The sequence below is a fragment of the Erinaceus europaeus genome, chromosome 18, assembly GCF_950295315.1.
Source record: "Erinaceus europaeus chromosome 18, mEriEur2.1, whole genome shotgun sequence".
Lineage (NCBI taxonomy): Eukaryota > Metazoa > Chordata > Mammalia > Eulipotyphla > Erinaceidae > Erinaceus > Erinaceus europaeus.
The window spans coordinates 4413064-4419388 of record NC_080179.1 but is presented as its reverse complement, the minus strand read 5'-3'; positions in this window follow the sequence as shown (position 1 = coordinate 4419388).

Sequence of the window (6325 nt, the reverse complement as noted above, 5' to 3'; positions counted from 1 at the left end):
ATTCCAATAAATAAAGTTAATGCAAAGAAGGAGAGTGTTGTACCTGGGTTTTCTTTCTTTTCCTCTGGGGTCATCACTGGGGCTCGGTGCCAGCACTACGACTCCCCTGCTCCTAGTGGCCATTTTCCCCATTTTATTGGACAGGACAAAGAGAACTTGAGAGAGGAGAAGGGGGGGAAGATAGACACCTGCAGACCTGCTTGTGAAGCATCATTCCCCACACCACACACACACACACTAGTGAGGAGCCAGGGGCTTGAACCCGGATCCCTGCACGGGTCCTTGCACTTAGTACTGTGTGTGCTTAACCGGGTACACCACCGCCCGACCACAGTTGGTTGGTTTTCTTTCCTGTCTTAGAGGAAAGTCTGCAACTTCAGTCTTGAGCAAAACATGTTGAAAGTGTGAATTTGATGCATAATTGGCTAAGTTCCTGTAGTCTAAACAGCATTGTTCTATTATAGCAAAGTCTGAAGCCCTCTAGACTCTCTCATTTATATTCACACTATCTTGCACATTCTCTTTCCAATAACTTTTTTTTTTTAACCGGAGCACTGCTCAGCTGTGGCTGATGGTGGTGTGTGTGTGGCAACTTTGAAACCTCAGGCATGAGATTGTCTTTGCATAACCATTATGCTATCTACCCCCACCCCCAATACCTTTTTTTTAAAAAAAAAAAAAAAATAATGCTTTTATTTTAAAATGTTTTTTTAATATTTATTTATTCCCTCTTGTTGCCCTATTGTGGTTATTATTATTGTTGCTATAGCTGTTGTTATTGTTGGATAGGACAGAGCGAAATGGAGAGAGGAGGGGAAGACAGAGAGGGGGAGAGAAAGACAGACACCTGCAGACCTGCTTCACCGCCTGTGAAGCGACTCCCCTGCAGGTGGGGAGCCGGGGGCTCGAACCGGGATCCTTGTGCTGGTCCTTGCGCTTTGTGCCACATGTGCTTAACCCACTGCACTACCGCCCGACTCCCAACAATGCTTTTATTTTTAAAGATCTGTTCATTTATATTAATGATGGAGAGACAGGGAGCAAAATAAAAACGGCATCACTGGCATATTGTCATTCTGGGGAATCCAACTCAGGACTCCATGCCTAGAGGCCAACATCTCATCCCCTGTGCGGCCTCCCAGGGCTCCTTGCTCCTAGGCTCTTCACGCACTGCTTCAGAAGGCAAAGCAGAAGAGGAGACAGTGCCCCAGGTTGTGTGTGTGCGTGCTGGCCGTGTTTCTACACTTCAGAAGCCAGCAGTAGAGTGAGCAGCAGCAGCAGTGCTGCAGCAGCCTTTGTGAGGAGAATACTGACGCCTTCCTTCCCTTTCCTGTTTTCCTGCTGTGGCTTTGAGGAGACCAGCCTGACTCAGCTCTGACTTCTTTCCACTTGGCGCCCTCTACGGGACAAGGATTATTTCTGCAGCGTTCTCTTTATCTTCACAAATGAGTGGAAGGGATGAACGAACGTTTCCAATAGCGTTTGGTTTCATACGACAGTGAAATCACATGTTTGGTAATAGGCTTATAGCTTTTAAAATATGTTTGTTGGATATAAACTGAGATGGAAGGCAGAGATGAGGAGAGAGGGAGAAAGACACCTGCAGCCTTGCTTCACTGCATGTGAAGCTTCCCCTTTGCAGGTGGGGTCCAGGGGCTTGAACCTGGGTCCTTGCAGATGGTACCATGTATTCTCAACCAAGTGTACCATTTCCTAACCCCTAGATTTTTTTTTAAAGTCCTGATGATGCTTTGAGCTTAACTGGGGTTTTCAAACTGTATGTTCTTACCACTTACATTCTACAAGTTGGTTTTTAAGTCAAATTGATAGGATCTCCCCACTCCACTGCAAACCACGTTCCCTGAAGTCTCAAGGTGAGAGACAGTTCTACCCGTAAGTCCTCAAGGACTCAGGTTCCTTCTGTGTCATTGCCCACAGCCCCAGGCTCTTCTCACGGGCTAAGACAATAGGGTCTACACTTGAGGTGGTGGTGCACCTGGTTAAGTGCACACATTGCAGTATGCAAGGACCCAGGTCCAAGCCCCTGGTTCCTAACTGCAGGGGGAAAGATTCATGAGTGGTGAAGCAGGGCTGCAGGTGTCTCTCTGTCTCTATCTCCCTTGTCCCTCTCAATTTATCTCTGTCTCTATCCAACAATAAATAAACAAAAATAAAATAAAAAAATAAAGAGAAAGACAGCCATGCAAGGGTAGGTGGTTTCTTTTCCCTCACTGACTAGAACCTAGCCCTAGTAATATGACTGCACTTACAAGAGAAGTAGGAAACTGTAGCAACCCACATGGAAACAATAGTTTTATCATCCATAAATTTTTTACAGTTTAAGGTTGGGGGTCAGGTGGTAATGACACAGGTTAAACACACACCGAGCGAAGTGCAGGGACCATCGCAAGGATGCTGGTTCGAGCCCTGGCTTCCCACCTGCAGGGGGCTCACTTTATAAGCGGTGAAGCAGGTCTGCAGGAGTCTGTCTTTCTCTTCCCCTCTCTGTCTTCCCCTCTCCATTTCTCTCTGTCCTATCCAACACAAAAATGGAAAAAAACTTCATTCCTTTTCACTGTGTCCTACAATTCTCTTTTCATGACATGCTTTTAAGTGGAAAAATGTGGGAATGTGAAAGGGCACAAAATCCAGCCTCCAGACATGACACGTGGCTACTTTTGACCTTTCAGTTGATCTCCCTTTAGTTGCTTTACTTCTCTGTCTACATAAGAAAACAAAAGACAGAGCCGGAGAGGGAGAAGATACTTGTAAGAAAGATTTGCCGAACAACCTGTGTTCACAAGGTCGTTCAGGAAGGGCATCAGCTAGGGGAGGCCGACTAAAAATGGTCATGAGATGCTTTACCAAAGAGACTATTCAAATGGATATATATATGGAAAGGTGCTCAGGTGGTCCAGGAGGTGGCGCAGTGGTAAAGCTTTGCATGAGGTCCCGTGTTCGATCCCGGCAGCACAAGTGCCCGAGTGATGTCTGGTTCTTTCTCTCTCCTATCTTTCTCATAAATAAATAGGATCTTTAAAAAAAAAAAAAAGAAAGAAAGAAAGAAAGAAAGAAAGAAAGAAAAGGTGCTCAGGATCACAGGTGATCAGGAAAATGCATTATGACAGCATAGGAAGGATGGGGTGAAAACTTGATCTCGCAATGAATATAGAAAACTAAACCAAGTGGGGGTGGATATGCACAGAAACCATCGCAGATGTGTGTCAACAGAGTTTTCCCAAGGGTCCCAGAGACAGTATCCGGTCAGAGAGGAGGAGAGATGCCCATGCCAGAAAGGCAACTCTACCACAACACAACCAGGTACAGGCAGGAAGGGATGTTGAAGGTGCAGAGGTTTCTCAGGGGAGCAAGGCAAGTTCATGCTGACTCCTGACATCTCCAGCCCTACGATCCGATGCGTGGAACACGAGGGTGAGGGTCAGGAATGTGCAGAGGGAGAGCTGTCAAGCCACACCTCTAAGACATACAGCCATGGAAACCAATGTTACCTCAATAAAATAAAGAACACACAGAGCTTCACTGTCCCCACCAGGATGGCTAAAACTTAACACGAGTTCAAGCACTGATGAGAATTTAGAACAATTAAGAGTCTCTTATAGACTCACTTTAATGATGGCCTTTTTGGTCATTACTAGGCCACCCCAGCATCTTGGGCTCTAGTCAGAGAATCCTTGGATTCCCACATAGATATGATAAGCCTAGACCTCTAACAAAACCCTCTCTCTACCATCACTGGCTATGGAAGGAACATCATCATGAGCCCTTTTGTGTGCCACCCCAGGACCGTATCCTCAATGTAGAACAGTAATGGTAGGGACCCCCTCACTCTCTGAAGGGAGGCCAGGTCAATCTACTAGTCCAATCGAGGAAGCTGGGTCCTGACATGAGAGCAGCCTAGAATGTTCCCAGCTGTGACCATGGACTGTGAGCTCAGACTGACAGGGACTCAGAGGTCACTCAGGCTCCTGTGCTCAATGTGAGTAGGCATGGGCCCTAGGACAGACCAGTGAGGTTTACAGTTAACAGTATTTATACACTTTCCTCATATTTGGGAGCTACTCTGGCCTGATCCAGCTTTCTAGTCCAATTATCAACTCTGACACCATCTTCACAGACGATACCTTTAGCCCATCTGCATGTTAGCTGTCAGGCTCAGGCAAAAATTACTAAAGTCATGGGCCCGTTGGAACTCACCTAAAATAGAGTTCCCAGCTTCCTCCCACATGAAGACCCCCTGGTTTCATCTGCTCTATTCCTACCTTTTGGTTTCTGTTTATTAAACAATTTGACCTCCTTTATATAAGTATACACTTGGCATGCTTATGTTAATCATGCCAATGGATTGGAGTACAAAAGAATCTTCCCTCCATTTCTTTATTGTTTGTTTTCAATAAGCAAGGATGACTTTTTATAAATGGGAAGGCGGAGGGAGTCGGGCGGTAGCGCAGCAGGTTAAGCGCGGATGGTGCAAAGCGCAAGGACCAGCATAAGGATCCCGGTTCGAGCCCCTGGCTCCCCACCTGCAGGGGAGTCGCTTCACAGGCGGTGAAGCAGGTCTGCAGGTGTCTGTCTTTCTCTCCCCCCTCTGTCTTTCCCTCCTCTCTCCATTTCTCTGTCCTATCCAACAACAATGATGACGTCAATAATAACAACGACAATAATAACTACAACAATAAAAAACAACAAGGGCAACAAAAGGGAATAAATTAAAAAAAAAAAAAAAGAAAGAGAGACACCTGTAGACCTTCTTCACCACTTGTGAAGTGCTCCCCTGCATGTGGGGAGCGGGGGCCTGAACCCTGATCTTTATGTTGGTCCTTGTGCTTCGGACTATGTGCACTTATCCAGGTGCACCACCGCCTGCCCCCTTTGAATTTTATTTTTGTTAGTGATTTACAAAAGTACAAAATAACTGGAGTAAAAAATTCCACACTGTTCCCCACCACCAGAATTCTGTGTCCCCTTTCCCTCCACCGGAAACAGCAACAATTCTTCTAAGGTCACAGATAGGGGTTGACTATTATTTCTATAACTGTGTATCTACCTATTTAGGTTTTTGTTTCCTTTATTGAGAGGGTGAATGGTTTACAGTCGACAGTAAAATACAGTAGTTGGTACAGGTGTAACATTTCTGTTTTCCATATCACACCCTCACGCCCCCGCCCCGGTCCTCCTCTGCCATCATGTTCCTGAGTCTCTTAGCATAACCATTGTGTTATCTCCCCCAGCCCAGACATATAAGTATATATGTTTGTACACTCAGTCCTAATAGCATGGCCTTCATGTCCTCAATGTCATGCTAGTTCTTCCTGTGCTCTGTGTCACTCCATTTCAGGAAGAATAGTACCAGAGCTTTGAGTACCTAATAAATATGAACTGAATAATCACTCCATTATTGCTGTATCACCACTCAGTCGTCCCCGGTGCTTGTGGCAGGCAGGACACTATTTTCAGCTGACGGGCCGAGTAAGAAGCCAAGGTCCTACACTGAAGCCGGAGGAGATGCTAACGCTTGAGACACCACAGGGCACATTCTCCAGAAGAGGAGGTCGGTCTACAGATAGTTGAGGTCACTCCTCAGATAACACTTCAGAAGAATACGAAAGCACTAGAAAATGTTGAGAGGTGACAGGTTTGGCAAGATTTTCACGTTATTCCCAAATGGAAAAATTTCCCCTCATCTAACAGTGTTTATTTATTCTTCATAGTCTCACCCTAGCATTTGCAGAGAAACTTTATTTATTAGTGATTTAATAATGATTATCAGGATTATAAGATAATAGGGGCACAGTTCCCACCACCAGTGTTCTGTGTCCCATTCCCTCCATTGGAAGCTCCCCTGTTTTTGTTGTTGTTTTTGTTTTGCCTCCAGGGTCATCACTGGGGCTTGGTGCCTGCACTACCAATCCACTGCTCCTGGACGCTTTTGTTGTTATTGTTCTTGCTGTTGCTTCTGGTGCTGCTCTTATTGTTGAATAAGACCGAGAAATTGAGAAGGCAGGGGAAGACAGAGAGGGGTAGAGAAAGACAGACATCTGCAGACCTGCTTCACTGCCTGGGAAGCGACTCCCCTGCAGGTGGGGAGCCGGGGACTCGAACCAGGGTCCTTGAGAGGGTCCTTGTGCTTCTTACTATGTGCACTTAACCCGGTGTGCTACCGCCCAAACCTCTTTCCTATTCTTTATCCCCTTCCTCTCACAATATCTCTCTCTCTGTCTCTATCAAATAGTAAATAAATAAATGAATTAGAGATTAGTAAATTAACTTCCAAGTCATATCGCTATTTTGCATCCCTACTCTATTT